The following is a 19,157-nucleotide window of genomic DNA, read 5'->3' as shown; positions in this document are numbered from 1 at the left end:
TACACCTGCACTATTCTATGTGGCCCCCACATAAAACACACCCAGTTTTACCAGGAGGTAAAATCCAGCCCAGTGATAAACACTGAAAACTTAATTCCAAACCCAAACTAACCAGACGTTCCTTGGGATATCTGATAGTGTATTTAGAAAGATTGTCTTGTCAAGGTCCATCAAGGAGTGGCTGATAAAACTGATGTAAATATTTCAGATACTGTAACAAGTTGAGCTAAAATTCAGGCCCTTGAGCATTATTTCATGTGTACTCATTTGAAATGTTTTGGTTAAGTAATCCCAGTTGGTGGTAGTTGCACCAGGCCCAGAAAAAAATGTTTGAAGTAGAAATATTCCCCTACACATAATGTTCAAGGCCAAAGATACTTAGGGTTTTAACAGTTCTGCTTCATATGAGTTTTATTTCTCCAGGACATTTGCTTCATTTTGCCAGCCACTTTAAAAGAATATACCTCTTTTGTGAATGGGTTAATGTTAACCTAATCTTCCCAGTGAGAAACTAACACAATCAGATTTGCTGTTCGTTTTACATTTACATGAGGCAGAATTTCATACTGCCTGGGTGGGCATACACCCAACTCAGAAGCGAGTCACATCATGTGAGAAGATGTCGGGCACACATCCCGATACTATCACGCACTCGTACGTTATTTCAGTTGGCTGGCACAAATGCGCATATTACATGCATGCCCGTTGACAATTAGGAAGCTCATTGAGAGGATTAAAAGTGCAATTGAGCTGAATATTATGTTGTTTATGTGATTTTTAGGTCGGTGCATGGGTAAAATGAGCAGGCGGACAAACTGTCATTTTGTCATCCAAGGGATAAAAGGGGACTGGAGCAAAGGTAAGCTAAGTTGATAGGAGTTATTGAGAGTTTGGTGAGGGTTTAGTTTGGAGTATTGTGAACATTTTCACTGCTTTCTTTGGAACTTTGTGTATCTTGTCTGAGGCTTTCAGGACATTTCAGTCTTGTGACATCTCTGAGATTTCATAGAATCATACAGTGCAGAGAGGTCCTTCAACCCATCGAGTCCGCACCAACACATTAGAAACACCTGAACTCCCACCTAATCCCATCTGCCAGCACTTGGCCCATAGCCCTGAATGTTATGATTTGCCAAGTGCTCACCCAAATACTTTTAAAAGGATGTGAGGCAACCTTCCTCTATCACCTTCCCAGGCAGCGTATTCCAGACCATCACCCCCCTCTGGGTAAACAAGTTTTTCCAACCCTTTGCCACTCTCAGTGCATGGGTCTGCCTCATTTTGCATATCTGCTGATGAGTCTTGCCGATTCAGTAGGGAGGACCACCTCTGAGGAAGACAGGGTTCAATGAGAGAGGAGGCCAGGTGGTCGCAGGCATCACCTCAGAGGAGAGGCACGGGTGTTCAGGGCCAGCAGAGAGGGCAAGGAGGACGATCTCGCAGAAGACGCCACTGTCCAGTTGCCAGGATATACACACAGTGATCCAACTACCTTGACATAACCAAGGTCCAGTGCCATAGGAGGCTCCGGCTTTCAAGAGAAACTGTCACGTCCATATGCCAAAGAATTGGGTTGGAGGTATTGTCCAACTGTGTGAGCAGACACCCAATACCCATGGCTCTCAAAGTCACCATCGCACTTAACGTTTGCACCTCCAGATCTTTCTAGGGATCAGTGGATAATCTTTGCAGAGTCTCTCAGTCAGCTGCACACAGTTGCATTAAGCTGGTAACTGACTCTCTGTTCAGGTGGGTGAGAATATTCACCCATTTCAGGATGGATCATGTCAGCCAGGCTGAGCAGGCCAGAGGCTTCGCTGCAATTGTAGGGTTCCCCCACATCCAGGATACCATTGATTGCACCCCTGTGGCCAACAAGGCTCCAGCTGGTGAGCTGGGTGCCTTTGTCAATAGGAAGGCATTTCACTCAATGAATTTTCAAGTCATTTGTGATCACAGGACTCAGATTCTACAGGTATATGTGAGGTATCCTGGCAGCTCTGACAATGCTTACTTACTGAGACAACTACAGATGCCAAAGCTGTTCATATCATATCAGTGGCTGATGATGCCTCTCAGGTACCTGAGGACAGAGACAGAGGAGAGATACGATTGCTGCCATCTCACCACAAGGGTGGTGGTAGAGAGGACAATAGGTCTGCTAAAAATGAGGCTCTGCTGACTGGACAGCTCTGGGAGCGCCCTGCAATATCTGCCAGGGTGAGTGTTGCTCATTGTCATTGTCTGCTGTGCTCGCTATAATTTTGCTCTCTTTAAGGGGGAACCAGTGGATCAGGAGGACACTGAGGCAGGTGTACCTGCCTCAGAAGAGGAATCCAATCATGACTCAGTTGCAGAGCTCAGGCAGGCAAGAACGAAGAGGCTGAAATGAGGAACCTTCAGGGAGGCCTCGATTCAGTGTTCCTTCAGCTAGGCTGCCAAGGCTTGCCTTCTGACTGAGACCTCCTTCCCAAACATTTCACACAAAACCATGTCATGAACCCAATGTCGGATCACTGCCTCAGTAATAAAGTTTGCTGCCCCAAACGTCTTTCACTAGGCACTGAGGCCAAAACCCACCAAATTCATTCTGAGACAAGAGCTTGAGAACAAAGAACTCATTTTACTTTATGTCATTTAAATAAAATAACTGAAAACTTCCAATAGTAACTGATTTAAACACGTGCTATTTACAAAAGAAAATAAGCCTCCTGTGCAAACCCATTGCTGTGCTCACTGTGCCTTAAGCTTATGTCTGTGGGTGTTACGTCTTGGTGCCCCCCCCCTCACTGACAGCGGCATTAAAGGCAGATTGCTCACTGTGGTGTCCTGTTGGCATAAATGACATTGGTGGTCTCTGCCTGAGAGGGTGCACTCAGGATGGCACAGTGACTGTCAGAGAGGCAGAGGAGTTACTGCCCTCGATTGGGATACTTGTGAGAGAAGCCCACAGAAATGACAGGCAGCTCATCTGCCATTGTGAGGTATGTCTGTGTGAGGGCTTGCAAGGCCGACCAAAACCCCAGGAATCCCTGATTCTTCCCTGGAGCTGCCTCTCCATGAGAGTTGCCACTCTCTCAATGAATGAGGCTGTACGCCCCTCGCTCAAGGTCAATGCAGCGCATTGGAGGGTCATCGATCTCCTGTCTGGCTCTGGTGAATGGCTTATCTGAAAGATGAAAACAATCGATCAGTACTATTAGTCATATATGTTCAAAATATGTGGCTGGGTGCGAGTAATATCAATGGCATTATAGTGGCTTAGTGATTGCTGCATCGTAGAATCATAGAATCCAACAGTGCAGAAGGAGGCCACTCAGCTCATCGAGTCTGCACTGACCGCAATCCCACCCAGGCCCTATCACGATAACCCCATGTATTTACCCTAACTAGTCCCCCTGACACTAAGGGGCAATTTACCATGGCCAATTCACCTAACTGGCACATCTTTGGACTGTGGAAGGAAGCCAGAGTACTCGAAACCTACGCAAACACAGGGAGAACATGCAAACTCCACACAGAGAGTAATTCAAGCCGGGAATCGAACCTGGGCCCCTGGCATTGTGAGGCAGCAGTGCTAACCACTGTGCCACTATGCCACCTGCATCACTGAAGTCTTTATGAGGGATGAGATACCCATACATTATTTTCTCTCTCTGCCTGTCTCGCTTCAGCCCACTGGGCTCTTGTCTTCCTCAGAAGCACCAGCCTCTCCTGGAGACCTTTCTCTTCACTCACACTCGAGCTCCAGAGTTCCAAGCTCATGGCAGTGAGGATTGCCAGGTTCGCCACCCAGTACCAGTGACATAACTCTCAACATTGTTGTGACAAAGCTCCACTCAGTACTCCATCCTCCACCTCCAGCACCAAACCATGCTGTCCCCACCCCCTTTCACTCCCACGAGGCATGTGGACATTCACAACCCCTTTGAAAACTTGACCCTTTGATGGACTAAGGGCTTCTCTCCAGCCTTAACATGCACAGCCAGAATTGTGTTCTGAGACTCCCTGATTCCTACACCTATGACACATGGGCAGCATGGTGGCACAGTGGTTAGTATTGCTGCCTCACACCGCCAGGAACCTGGGTTCAATTCTGATCTTGGGTGATTGTGTGAAATTTGCATGTTTTCCCCATGTCTGCCTGGGTTTCCTCCGGATGTTCCAGTTTCCTTCCAAAGTCCAAAGATGTGCAGGATAGGTTGATTGGTCATACTAAATTGTCCCTAAGTGTCCCAAGATGTGTAGGTTGGGGATTAGCGGGATAGATTCGTGGGGTTACGAGATAGGGTCCAGGGTAAGATGCTCTACCAGAGAGTTGTTAGAGACTCACTGGCCCAAATGACCTGCTGTTCACTGCAGGAATTCTGTGATTCTATGAGTGCAACTGGGGACCGGCACTGTTCCTCACACTGGACAATGACAACTCAGAACTCACCCTCGCTAAGGACAGAAGTTATAAAGAACAAAGAAAATTACAGCACAGGAACAGGCCCTTCGGCCCTCCAAGCCTGCACCGACCAGACTGCCCGACTGAACTAAAGCCCCCTATCCTTCCGGGGACCATATCCCTCTATTCCCATCCTATTCATGCATTTGTCAAGACGCCCCTTAAAAGTCACTATCGTATCTGCTTCCACTACCTCCCCCGGCAGCACGTTCCAGGCACCACCACCCTCTGTGTAAAAAACTTGCCTCGTACATCTCCTTTAAACCTTGCCCCTCGCATATTAAACCTATGCCCCCGAGTAATTGATTCTTCCACCCTGGGAAAAAGCTTCTGACTATCCACTCTATCCATGCCCCTCATAATCATTTACGTTTCAGCAGGTTGCCCCTCACCTTTGTCATCCCAGTGAGAACAAACCAAGTTTCTCCAACCTCCCCTCATAGCTAATGCCCTCCATGCCAGGCAACATCCTGGTAAATCGTTTCTGTACCCTCTCCAAAGCCTCCACATCCTTCTGGTAGTGTGGTGACCAGATTTGAACACTATGTTCCAAGTGCGGTTCTATAAAGCTACAACATGACTTGCCAGTTTTTAAACTCAATGCCCCGGCTGATGAAGGCAAACATGCCATATGCTTTCTTGATTACCTTCTCCACCTGCGTCGCCACTTTCAGTGACCTGTGTACCTGTACACCCAGATCTCTCTGCCTATCAATACACTTAAGAGTTCATTGAACCTTTTCCAGCACTGTGTCCATGTGCGCTGGACCAGGTCATGCCCACTGACCTCAGCTGCTACCTCTACCCAAGTCTTCTTGGTTGGATGAAGTGGTCTCCTTCTTCCATCCTGTGGCATCAGGATGCCCCTCCTGGCTGTCATCACCTCCACAAGGGTGTGCAGATGATCATCTGAAGATTTGGGCTCATCTGAAGTGTCCTCCTGCCTGGACTGTCTTCCAGGTGCTGCAGCTGTCATGATGCAGATCTCCCTTTGCCGCCTCTGTTATCTTCAATTGCCTTGAAACTTCACACAGGCTGCACCTGACACCTACCATGCCTTCACCCCCTTTGGGCCCACTGACCCTATCTGTATGTGTTTCATGCTGGACAGTACAGTGATTGCTGTTTGATCTCGTGTAGGTCCAGGAAACGCACCGATTCCAGTCAAGTCTGCATGCACGTATGTTGCGCAGAAAATTCTTGCCGTGATCTTACTTTCACTGAAGACGATGCAAAATAAGTTTAGTTGATGTGTGAAAGGTAGATAAGATATGCATGATCTACGTGATCTCCTGGACTAGTTTTAACAACCAAAATGGGTCAGAAGGATTTTCCCAGGTTTTATTCCTTGACTGGCCTAGTGTTAGTCTGTCTATTCCAAAAGATTACACAATTAGTGACAGCAGGCAGTGATGTCTGCTTATGGATGTGGACACCTAATCATCTTGTTCCAAGCGTCATTATAATGTGGGCAGGCTCAATGGACCAGCTCGTCATTTCCTGTTTGTCAATTATACTTTTTTGTATCTGATCATGTCAATTCCCTACCAACCGGTTAGATTAAAGGACCCTATTAAGCTACATTTTTAAATTTAAAATCTGATTTACTCTGACCTGCTTCTCACATTTTATCAATTAAAATAAGAACATAAATTTACATTGCTTATCGCTGGGTAAGATTTTGTACTGAATCGAAAAGCACTGGGAAATAACTACAGCTTTTTCTTGTATAACGTCAAACAAGGCAGGAAAGAGTTACTTCACAACAGAGAATGTGTTGATTTTGAAATCAGTTATTTTGAAAACATATTTATTCTAAACTGATCACAATCCACTGAGCTTATGCACAAAAACCTAATCCTCATTGTTAATTTGCAACCTGGTTTACCCATTTCCTGAGCATTAAATGGGGAGGAAAATAACCAATTTTAAGGGGCTAAGTCCTTTCACAACGATGCCTGGAATGCCCAACTTGATTTTGGGTCTGCCAATATTAAGACAGGCACCTAAGATTGATGTTAGTCCCTTTACACATGTTAATGTGGGGCTCTGAAGCCTGTTTTGGAAACTCGTTCCTAAACCGGTCAGTGCTGATTGGATTTTGTGCTGTGTATGATCCACTCAAATTTTCTTGCGTTTGCTGCAGCCAATCTATTATTGGCTGTCAACAAAAGGACACTTTTAAAAAATATATTTGCCTTCATGAATGGTGCTCCCAACTTCACAGCATTAATAGAGACTACTTTTGTCCTGTGCTAAATCCTCTTCCTCTACTCAAAGATTGCTGCTAGAGGTACACCTGTCACCTGTCTCTAGAAGCGCAAAAGTTGCATACAACTTGCTGGCAATATGCTGGTGAAGCCTCAGGCCCCAGCTTACACCATGGATTCCTAACATCCTGACCATTGCTGGGCTGAGAGCAACCTGAGACAAATTTGTAGATCTAAGGGCCGAATTTTCTGTTATTTCGGTGGAGTGTCAGTTTTAGCATGAAAACCAGAGAGTTGCCTGCTGGAGTCATCGGCGAGAAATCGTGCCATATCTTCAGGCACTTCAAAAAAATTCTAGAAGTTTAATGCCATGTCAAAGGTGACTTACCTCTGATTCATTCACCGCGGCATCACTTGAGGTCATCATTCAGGAGGGCACACTATTTAAACACCTCCCCAGCACTTGTTCCAAGTTCATTCGGGGAATGGCTGCCAGGAGGGAGGGAACCCTCACTAAAATGCTTGATGGGATGGAGCAAAGGTGGGATATACTCCATCCTCAAATGGGCAGGAAGCCTTCCAGCATTGAAGCATTGTGAAGCATTGGTTGAGTGCCAGCTCTCTGCAAAGGCGCACGACTATCCAGTGCAGGAAGAAAATGAATGATCTCCTTTCTGCTGCCAGCAGAAGTCAACCTTCTCATTTGTTACCATGCACCCACTCACACACCCATCACGCATCCACTGTGAACTTACTGCTAACTCATAGGGTCCTATCACTCATCCCCAACACCCCCAGCCCCCACCCGCCCCTCTTTAACCCCCTGTAAATCCTCACCTCATCACATCCCAGCTCCCACTCACCAACCACACATGCCAGGGATCCTTACTATCTGACCCAGTATGTGTCCTGCCTACACTCTCCCTATCTGTCTCATTGCAGGAGAGCTTGAGCATCTTGCTGGGACCAGGCACAACTGGCCAGAGTGATGCCTGAGCTGAAAAGCCTCACACCCTTTGAGGAGTGAGCCCTGGGGCTGGCTGGAGAGAAGCAGGACCGCACCTGTGCTGAGGACTTGATGGGGCAAGAGTGTAGTCACAGCAATACGAGTGACAAAGGTTTCAGAGCTCAGCAGGCAGCACTGCTCCAACATGTGCTGTTGCAGCAGTGTCCCTACTGGCCTACGCGCCCAACCCTGCCTGCCCTCCCCCCGCCCCCCCCACCCCAACTCTATTTCCTCCCTTTCAGTTATAGTAATTGTACAATGGAGTTGGCAGTTATCCTACTAGCTGTGGAGCAGGAGAGACGATACCAATGTCAACGTGCAGCTGCACAGAGGCAGGAGCAGCACCCTATGCTGCACCATACAAGGAAGTCACTCAGAGGCGACAATATCAGTGCAGAGCCTACCAGTAGTGGATGAGTTACCGGCAGATGAGTGAGAACCAGTGCAGGTGGAGGCTGCAGATGCCCTGGTGATGGTCAACCATCTCTGCCAGGTTTGTAGGAGTTGGCACCACATGGGCTGGAAGGGCACCTACTGCCTGTCGCCCTGAAAGTGACAGCTACCCTGAATCTCTATGCAAGTGGCCCCTTTCAGCGCTGTACTTGTGACTTCTGAGGCATCCCCAGTCTGCCGCACATAAGTGCATCAGGGAAGCAACTGATGTGTTCTTCACAAGGGCTCATAGCTACATGAACTTTGACCGGCACCAGCCTAACCAAGATGCCAGAGCCATGGGGTTTTGTACACATTGCTGAATTCCCCCAAATGCAGGGAGTAATTGACTACATACATGTGGTTCTGCATTCCCCCATGGCAGCATGGTGTCCCTTCCATGAACCGCAAGGGATTCCATTCCCTGAATGTACAGATGGTCTGTGACAATGCCAAGTGCATCCTGCAGCTGTGTGCCCATTCTGACCCATACCCGCCGGATCCAAGACTGGAATCCCACACTAGGTTTGTGTACAACCATCCTGTCCCCCGGACCTGATACTCAACCCCAAGTCCCAGGGTTCAAGAAACACTTCTCTAGTTTTTTTTTGTTCCAATTCAATCAAATCAAGTCCAATTCAGAGTCTCAATAAGTTGAGAGATTCCAGATCCAAGCTGACAAGACAGGGTCTGCAACCCCTGTCTTGGGCCTTTATAGGACGGGGTATAGAGTATAAAAGCTGGAGTCTGATGATGCAGCTGTATAGAACGCTGGTTAGGCCACATTTGGAGTACTACGTCCAGTTCTGGTCGCCGCACTACCAGAAGGACGTGGAGGCATTGGAGAGAGTGCAGAGAAGGTTTACCAGGATGTTGCCTGGTATGGAGGGTCTTAGCTATGAGGAGAGATTGGGTAGACTGGGGTTGTTCTCCTTGGAAAGACGGAGAATGAGGGGAGATCTAATAGAGGTATACAAGATTATGAAGGGTATAGATAGGGTGAACAGTGGGAAGCTTTTTCCCAGGTCGGAGGTGACGATCACGAGGGGTCACGGTCTCAAGCTGAGAGGGGCGAAGTATAACTCAGACATCAGAGGGACGTTTTTTACACAGAGGGTGGTGGGGGCCTGGAATGCGCTGCCAAGTAGGGTGGTGGAGGCAGGCACGCTGACATCGTTTAAGACTTACCTGGATAGTCACATGAGCAGCCTGGGAATGGAGGGATACAAACGATTGGTCTAGTTGGACCAAGGAGCGGCACAGGCTTGGAGGGCCGAAGGGCCTGTTTCCTGTGCTGTACTGTTCTTTGTTCTTTGTTCTTTGTACATGAGCCAAGCTGATTGGAGTAGGCGCAGGTCTTCCTCCTCCAAGGCTTGATCTCATTTGCATCTTAGCCAAAAGGCCGAGATGCCGCTTTTAAAAATTGCTTCATATGAAAATGAAGCTTAAATGTAACCTAATGACCTCAACCAAGTGCAGCATCCGCATACTACACTTGATCTTAGCCAAAAGGCCGAGAAGCGATTTTCCATGGGACTCCCTGGGCAAGTAGTGGTGACCTGCACGCTCACCTCCTCAGAGGTGAGGTCACCAGGTTAACATTTTTATAAAGCTGTTGTAAACTGCGCCACTGTGATGTCACACTGGTGATGTTTGAATATCCAATGAGGGCGGAAGAGATGGCAGGATGGTCACTAATGAAATGTTAATGTATTGAAATTATATTTCTGATCTTCCTGGGGGGAACCTCTTTACGTCACCTGCAAAGGGTGGGGAAAATTGAAAAGTAAGATCTCACCGCTAAGAACCTTGTTTTCTAACGCTTTCAAGATTTTGTGCCCACATTGTCGTTTATGCTCATGGCTAACATGGGCTTAAAATCGCCCCCTATATTTCAGAATAACTCTTGCCAATAGAGAAGTTCCATTAACAGCTTAATAAGAGACACACCAACACAGATGCATCCTCAACAGACCCAACAGTGAAAGCAAATCAATGCGTGACATTAGTTGGGAATTTGCATGACAATTTCCCAACCAGCACTCCTCACTAGAAGTACCTAATCAGAGAATCAGGCCCCCTGCTTGGAATTTGTAAAAAGGTTCCTATTTGTTTCTATGAGAGTATAAAATGTTAGCAAGAGGAACTGAAAGAGGTTAACCACAAAAAAGGGAACAACTTAAGCAGCAAAATACAGATACAAATGGAACACTATGAAACAGCAAAATAGGTATTGCACTGCAAAATTTAGTCTCCAAATATCTCATATTCATGGCTTCAACATTCCACAATCTCAGTATAAGGCATTGAATTATAATACCCAAAACATGACCTCAAATTAATTATCTTTTTTAGTCTGAAGTTATGTTGTAGGTAGGTAGTTCAATTAGCCAGAATCTTCCACATCAGTGTGATAAACCGCCATAGGTTTCAATTCAGGCAGCATCTCCTTTTCAAATGATAATGGGCTAACTAGGGAGGAAAAGTTTGGAATAATTAGCTAGGCAAAGCCAAAGGGCAGGATTTTCAGGCTCTGCTGAGGTTGGGAGTGGAGGCAAATAGGCTAAAAAATAACTGGCTGGTGTACCCATTTATTGTCTTTGTTCTCAGAACTTGCTACTTTTGCTGAGGCAGGCAGCCAATTAATGTCATTAAGAGCTTTGATAAAGGCAATTAAAGGAGGCCAACTGGGATTTTTCAGTTTCCAGTTTCTGACATGTTTAACGGCCTGATGCAAGCACTCAGTGGCAGACTGGGGTGCCTCTGCTCCAAGCAGACCTACAGGCCCTCCCTATTTGCCTGGGTGTTGGTGCTTCCCAAAGCTGCTCTATAGAGTGTTCCTGGTAGTCACAGTAGTGACCGGGCTGCTTTTCAGCTTTATTGCAGCAGCTGCTCCTCGAGGCTAGAAGGCCTCTGATTGACCCTCCAGCTTCGAGAGTCCACATACCATCCTTAATTGGATAGGGAACTATGTCTCATGCAATTAAAGGGATCTCCCAGTCAAAAGCACAGTGAATCTCTGCTTCTCCCCAAGGGGAGATTTTGGACCTGGAAACAATCAAGGTTCCTGTTGCCCGACCACAAAGTGCAAATTCAGCCCATAGTCTCAGGACACTTTCGTTATGTTTATCATCCTATTGATCTAGAGATTGTCCATTTCAAAGACATGCGGGGTCAGGCAGCATTTGAACATGAGGAATCTTGGGACATTTTATTACATTAAAGGCTCTATATAAATGCAAATTGTTGTCATTGAAGGTGAGAATTTAAAATTCAGTAGGTTGCCAGATTGCAAGATCAGTGAACAGAGAGGGGATGAATAAAATACCTAGGAGTGTTATAAAGTTTATTTATTAGTCACAAGTAGATTTACATTAACACCGCAGTGAAGTTGCAGTGAAAATCCCGGAGTCGCCACACTGTTTGGGTACATTGAGGGAGAACTTAACATGGCCAATGCACCTAACCAGCACGTCTTTCGGACTGAGGGAGGAAACCAGAGCACCCTGAGGAAACCCATGCTGACACGGGGAGAACGTGCAAACTTCACACATACAGTGACCCAAGCCAGGAATCGAACCCAGGTCCCTGGTGCTGTGAGGCAGCAGTGCTAACCACTGTTGTCATGTATGTAAAACAGAAGTTATTTTTTCAGTTGATGCTATTACAATGGGTTTAGTGTCATAATATGGTATTGCATACTATTTCCGGAGAAGTTCACAGCAAAACTTGGCAGCTCAAGTGGTGGGTTAAGTGTTGCAAGAGAAACATTGGCAATAGCTACCGAAGGTCCAAACTTCAGTGACAAAATAAATTGAACAAAAAGCTTGGAAGTGATAGAGCAATTGAAGAGACAATTTTAAAAAAACAGTGGTGAGGTGTTCAGGGTTAGTGCATTCTTGTGAAATCATGCAATGTTATAAGATTCTACCACCAAGTAGAATTTTCCCAGGCAAGGGGAAGTAAGTTTGGGTGCGGGGATGATGTTAAGTCCACTAAAAAAGAAATTCTGAAATCATCCTGTCTCACCCAGGCAGGATTGAATGTGAGCAACGAACCCATTGGATCTGTTAAAACAATTATTATTACTAAACCAATTATGGTACTTAAAAATCCATTTAAGCACAGTTTAACTGTGAATTAAATGAACAGAGTACCTGTTCCCCCTTCTACTTCGAGGACCTGGGGTGGAGAGTGATGCACAGAGCAGTCCCATACAACTGCAAGTCACACCAGTTCACAGGCTCCCAAGAAACCTGTCCTTTCTGCGGTCTTGTGGAGCCCATGGACCATGCATATCATAGAATCATCGAATCCCTACAGTGCAGAAGGAGGCCATTTGATCCATCGAGTCTGCACCAACAACAATCCCACCCAGCCCCTATCCCCATAACCCCACATATTTACCCTGTTGGCCTCCCTGACAGTAAGGGACAATTTAGTACGGCCAATCAACCTAACCCGGACATCTTTGGACTGCAGCAGGAAACAGGAGCACCCGAAGGAAACCCACGCAGACACAGGGAGAATGTGCAAACTCCGCACAGACAGTGACCTGAGGCTGGAATTGAACCCCTTGGCGCTATGAGGCAGCAGTGCTAACCACTGTACCGCCCAGGTTAACTGTCTTAGGCTGCACTCCCTTTTTTGTTGTTAAAAAATCTTTTATTCATATTTTGTTTGCACTTCAGCCCCATGCTCCTGATCAATGGGCACCAAGTACAGAGGCAGGGTCAGGGTAGGAGGTGGATCTCTCATGACTCTGGTCCTGGGCCAGGTCAAGGCAGCAGGTGACCGAAGGAGTTGTCTGACTTGAGTGTCTGCCCTTCTACCGTGCTACATCCACGGCTGGGTGTCCCTGGAGAGGGAGCATGCAGTGCCCACAGGCAGCATTGAGACCTTCTATGCTCGTTGGGTACCACAGGGAATGGAGTGTGTTATTGACCCTTTTAATTTGATGTTTTAAGTTTCATTTTTCCCTTGTTTTTGTTTCAGGCGGTTCCCCTTTAAGGAGCTGCTCTTCTTGCTTTTTCCCTCAGTTTGTTTAATTTAATTTATTTGATTTTTCCAAAAGGAATGACACCTTTTTCCCACCTTGTCAGCAACTTGCCAGGGTCACTAACTATCCTGACTGGAGACAATACATATCTCTTTAACCTGTGTTTAACCCTCTCTCCACTCACACTGTCTATACCTTTAAGACTTGATTACCTGTAAAGACTCGCATTCCAACTATTATCTTGTAAATTGAGTTTGTGTCTATATAAGCCCTGTTTATGAACATAACTCCCACTTACCTGATGAAGGGGCAGTGCTCCGAAAGCTTGTGGCTTGTGCTACCAAATAAACCTGTTGGACTTTAACCTGGTGTTGTGAAACTTCTTATTGTGATTCCCCTATTGCTAGCCTTTACCATGGTATGGAAGCAGCTGATGTAACACTGCCTTCTGCATCTGTTCAAGATTAAGAGGAGGATCAATAGCTGCAATGGAAGCAGTACTAGTTGCATTCTCCTCAATCACATGCCTCTTCCCCAGGCATGAAGGTCCAGCTTCAAGGAGGTGAGACCTCCCACACTGAGTCTATGGGCAGAAGATCAGTTCTTTCATCATGTCTGAGCACCAGTGACTGAGGAGCCTCAGGCTTGCATGACAGGTCACTGCTAACATCTACAACCTCTTAGAATAAGGCCAGTGGAGCAAGCAAGCATGCATTGGCAATGGCTGACAATGTGCCTGGCACTGGAGAGCCAGTCCCACAAATTAAGGATGGTGGGTGTGCTCCTGATTCTGCCAGCTTAATCAGAGGACATGGCTCCCTATCGGATTGGTGAATTTACCCAGTCAGGTATTTTAATGCCTTAAACTTGAGTAAATTGTAAACCGTTAAAAACAGTGTGGTCCTTGGAATGCTACAAGAACATTTAATAAATTCAGCTGGATTCTTATGTGACTGGATAATTTTAGTGTCTTGGGATCCAAATGGTTTTCTTTGGTTGCCAGTCTTCGCCCATTATAACAGTAGTTGACAATTTGCCCACTTGAGATTAATTCCCTTCATTCCTTGCTCATTAAAGCAAACACCTGCTACTTGGCATCTAGCTGTCTCACTTATCCTTTCATCTAGCTGAGTTAGACATCTAGGTGTGAAGTTGCAGTTAGCTTTATCAAGGCTTTTTGTTTAACCCCAATTCAGATGTTGATCACAGTATACATTTTAAAAGCTGTCAACTAATCAGAAATAAGCAAACCCTGTGGTGAGAACTAAATAACTGAAAAGCTCCCTCCTTCAATCTCATGAATTTAAAGATGAGGAAAAGGTAATGTGCAATAACTAGCTGGTGTTTAATCCTAAAGAAACAGGATTTCAGTTCATTTGGAATTAATTTTCTGGGGAGGCGTGAGAGAAGATTGAGCTACTGTTCAACATAATTTTTTAACAGTGAAATCCATAGAACCATAGAACCATAGAAAATTACAGCTCAGAAACAGGCCTTTTGGCCCTTCTTGTCTGTGCCGAACCATTTTATGCCTAGACCCACTGACCTGCACTTGGACCATATCCCTCCACACCCCTCTCATCCATGAACCCGTCCAAGTTTTTCTTAAATGTTAAAAGTGACCCCGCATTTACCACTTTATCCGGCAGCTCATTCCACACTCCCACCACTCTCTGCGTGAAGAAGCCCCCCCTAATATTCCCTTTAAACTTTTCTCCTTTCACCCTTAACCCATGCCCTCTGGTTTTTTTCTCCCCTAGCCTCAGCGGAAAAAGCCTGCTTGCATTCACTCTATCTATACCCATCAAAATCTTATACACCTCTATCAAATCTCCCCTCAATCTTCTACGTTCCAGGGAATAAAGTCCCAACCTATTCAATCTCTCTCTGTAACTCAGCTTCTCAAGTCCCGGCAACATCCTTGTGAACCTTCTCTGCACTCTTTCAATCTTATTTACATTCTTCCTGTAACTAGGTGACCAAAACTGTACACAATACTCCAAATTCGGCCTCACCAATGCCTTATATAACCTTACCATAACACTCCAACTTTTATACTCGATACTCCGATTTATAAAGGCCAATGTACCAAAGGCACTCTTTACGACCCTATCCACCTGTGACGTCACTTTTAGGGAATTCTGTATCTGTATTCCCAGATCCCTCTGTTCAACTGCACTCTTCAGAGTCCTACCATTTACCCTGTACGTTCTTCTTTGGTTTGTCCTTCCAAAGTGCAATATCTCACACTTGTCTGCGTTAAATTCCATTTGCCATTTTTCAGCCCATTTTTCTAGTTGGTCCAAATCCCTCTGCAAGCTTTGAAAACCTTCCTCACTGTCCACTACACCTCCAATCTTTGTATCATCAGCAAACTTGCTGATCCAATTTACCACATTATCATCCAGATCATTGATATAGATGACAAACAACAATGGACCCAACACCGATCCCTGCGGCACAACACTAGTCACAGGCCTCCACTCAGAGAAGCAATCCTCCACAACCACTCTCTGGCTTCTTCCATTGAGCCAGTGTCTTATCCAATTTACTACCTCCCCATGTATACCCAGCGACTGAACCTTCCTAACTAACCTCCCATGAGGGACCTTGTCAAAGGCCTTGCTGAAATCCAGGTAGACAACATCCACCGCCTTCCCTTCATCCACTTTCCTGGTAACCTCCTCGAAAAACTCTAATAGATTGGTCAAACATGACCTACCACGCACAAAGCCATGTTGACTCTCCCTAATAAGTCCCTGTCTATCCAAATATTTGTAGATCCTATCCCGTATCACACCTTCCAATAACTTGCCCACCACCGACGTCAAACTTACTGGCCGATAATTTCCCGGATTTCTTTTGGAACCTTTTTTAAACAATGGAACAACATGAGCCACCCTCCAATCATTCGGCACCTCCCCCGTGAATACTGACATTTTAAATATGTCTGCCAGGGCCCCTGCAAGTTCAACACTAGCTTCCCTCAAGGTCCGTGGGAATACCCTGTCCGGTCCTGGGGATTTATCCACTCTGATTTGCCTCAAGACAGCGAGCATCTCCTCCCCTTTAATCTGTAAAGGTTCCATGGCCTCCCTACCAGTTTGCCCTATTTCCGTAGACTCCATGCCCGTTTCCTCAGTAAATACGGATGCAAAAAAACCATTTAGTATCTCCCCCATCTCTTTTGGTTCCATACACAGTCTACCACTCTGGTCTTCAAGAGGACCAATTTTATCCCTGACTATCCTTTTGCTCCTAACATACCTATAGAAGCTCTTTGGATTTTCCTTCACTCTGTCTGCCAAAGCAACCTCATGTCTTCTTTTAGCCCTCCTTATTTCCCTCTTAAGTAGCTTCTTGCACTTTTTATACTCCTTGAGCATCTGATCTGTTCCTTGCTGCCTGTACATTTCATACAACTCTCTCTTCCTCTTAATCAGTGTTACAATCTCCCTCGAGAACCAAGGTTCCTTATTCCTATTTACTTTGCCTTTAATCCTGACAGGAACATACAAACTCTGCACTCTCAAAATTTCTCCTTTGAAGGCCTCCCACTTTCCATTTACATCCTTACCAGAGAACAGCCTGTGCCAATCCACACTTCCCAGATCCCTTCTCATTTCATCAAATTTGGCCTTTTTCCAGTTCAGAACTTCAACCCGAGGACCAGATCAATCCTTATCCACGATCAGGTTGAAACTAATGGCATTATGATCACTGGATCCAAAGTGTTCCCTCACACTCACATCCATCACCTGCCCTAACTCATTTCCCAATAGGAAATCCAATATCGCATCCTCTCTAGTTGGCACCTCTATATACTGATGTAGAAAATTCTCCTGAACACATTTTACAAACTCTACCCCGTCTAAACCTTTAACAGTATGCGAGTCCCAATCTATATGTGGAAAATTAAAATCCCCTACTATCACAACTTTGTGTTTCTTGCAGTTGTCAGCTATCTCTCCGCTGATTTGCTCCTCCAATTCTCGCTGACTATTGGGTGGTCTATAATACAAGCCCATTAATGTGGTCATACCTTTCCTGTTTCTCAGCTCCACCCATAGGGCCTCTGTAGACAAGCTCCCTAATCTATCCTGCCTGAGTACCGCTGTAACATTTTCCCTGACCAACAATGCCACCCCCCCACCTTTTATCCCTCTGCCTCTATCCCGCCTGAAACATTGGAACCCTGGAACATTGAGCTGCCAGTCCTGCCCCTCCTGTAGCCAAGTTTCACTAATGGCTATAATGTCATATTTCCATGTGTCTATCCACGCCTTCAGCTCATCTGCCTTCCCCACAATACTCCTGGCATTGAAATAGACATACCTTAAAAAATTATTTCCACCACACTCACCCCTTCCATTTGTGATTTTGCTTGAACTAACCTGTCTTTTTACCCCTGCTCCACTATCTGCTCTGGCACTCTGGTTCCCATCCCCCATCAATCCAAGAAGACAAGTATTTTCCTCCCTTCAACTACCACTCCCAACCCCCCACAACATGATATACCATGTTAAAAACTGTGCATAATATTGAAGTTACTCTTTCCTCACATATTCCTAAAAAAAACAAGAACAAACCACAAGAAAAACAACAGATACTTTTTAGGAAATCAAAATTAAACTTAAAGCCACCTAAAAAGCTAAAAATCAAGATGATTTTTAGCACTCAACCATGATCCACACCAAAGAGAAAGTGAAGAATTCATGGTGCAGCCAAGTAAAAAGATGAATGTACATTCATATAGCACCTTTTGCAACCTCAGGATATTCCAAACTGAAGGAAATACTTTTGAAGTGCAATCATTATTGTAATTTGGGAAAATGAGGCAGCTAATATGTACAAACTGATGAGATACATTATTTTGTTAGCTGTTGTGATAGGGATGGGGAAATAAATATTGGCCAGGGCACTGAGGAGACCTCTTAAAACTCAGGCAGAATTCTCCTAAGTCCCCATTGGTGGGTTCAGTGGTGGCAGGGGGGAAAAGTTGGCGGGAGGCCAAAAAATTGGTTTTATGCTGGTGTGAATTTACAGTGGGATCTTCTGCTGGGGCTCGCCATGGCAGATCGAGAAACCCATTGGAGGTGGTTGTGAAACACATTTGTATCCCACTAATTGGATGCAGACGAAGGCCCAACCACACATGCCCAATTCTCCATGGCGTCAGCTTGAAGACGTGTCAGTATGAAACACATCTGGATCAATGTAGAGTGCAAGTGCCTGGAGCTGCCTCCGGAATTAAGGATGGAGGCCACCAGCAACCCTGGAACACCAGAGCAGTGACTGTGGCGTGCATCTTCCAGATTTGGTGTCCTGGAGGGGGTTCATCTTCCAGCTTAAGAATGTTCCTTGGTTTCAACCTTCTTTCTCAGGAGGTCCATATTCCGGTCTCAGAGTGTTCCTGGAGGTCCACCTTCATTTTCAGGTGGCCCACCTTCTTCAATAGTGGGTCAGTGATGTTGGCTGACGTTTCAATTTGGTGCCCGCATAGGACAGCAGGCTTCACACCATCAGGCCTGCCCTGCCCACGAAAAATGCCACAAAACATTTGGTTGCATAATTAATGAGTTGGGGGCCAGAAGATTTGGCGTGTTTACTGACAGCCTCCACAGCAGGAATCATTCTACATTCCTGCCCTCACCACAGGATCTAGTCCCAGTTGGGAGAATTCCATCCAATTCCTCATCTGAAAGGCACCACCTCCAACATGGTGGCATTGTCTTGGTACTGCACAGTTCAATCTAGATTATGTGCTCAAGTCTCAAGTAAGATTTGAATTTATGACCTTCTAACTCAGGGACTGGATTTTACCAGCCCTCTCTGAAGAGGTTGGGAGGTGAGGGCCTTGTAAAAGAGTGAAGGAAGGTGGGGAATGGATGTGTCCATTGTCTTTCGGCCATTACCCCACTATTAGCGGCAGGGAAGATGGCAGACGTCCCTCCTGTCCAGAAGCCAATTGAGCTACTTAAATTGCCAGTTAAGGGCCTCTTCCTACTTCTACTGGCATTTCCACTGCTGACCTCACCAATGAGGTCAACAACTTAAATT

General features: G+C 45.8%; 1 pseudogene; it reads right to left on the bottom strand.

Annotated features, from left to right (window-relative positions):
• Nucleotides 1-9,415: 9,415 nt before the first annotated feature.
• On the bottom strand, nt 9,416-9,623 carry LOC144508809 (U2 spliceosomal RNA; annotated as a pseudogene).
• Between the last annotated feature and the right edge of the window lie 9,534 nt (nt 9,624-19,157).

This window comes from Mustelus asterias, chromosome 20 (genome assembly GCF_964213995.1).
Source record: "Mustelus asterias chromosome 20, sMusAst1.hap1.1, whole genome shotgun sequence".
NCBI lineage: Eukaryota > Metazoa > Chordata > Chondrichthyes > Carcharhiniformes > Triakidae > Mustelus > Mustelus asterias.
Note: the sequence above shows the minus strand (reverse complement) of the source record. Positions and strands in the feature narration are given on the sequence as shown.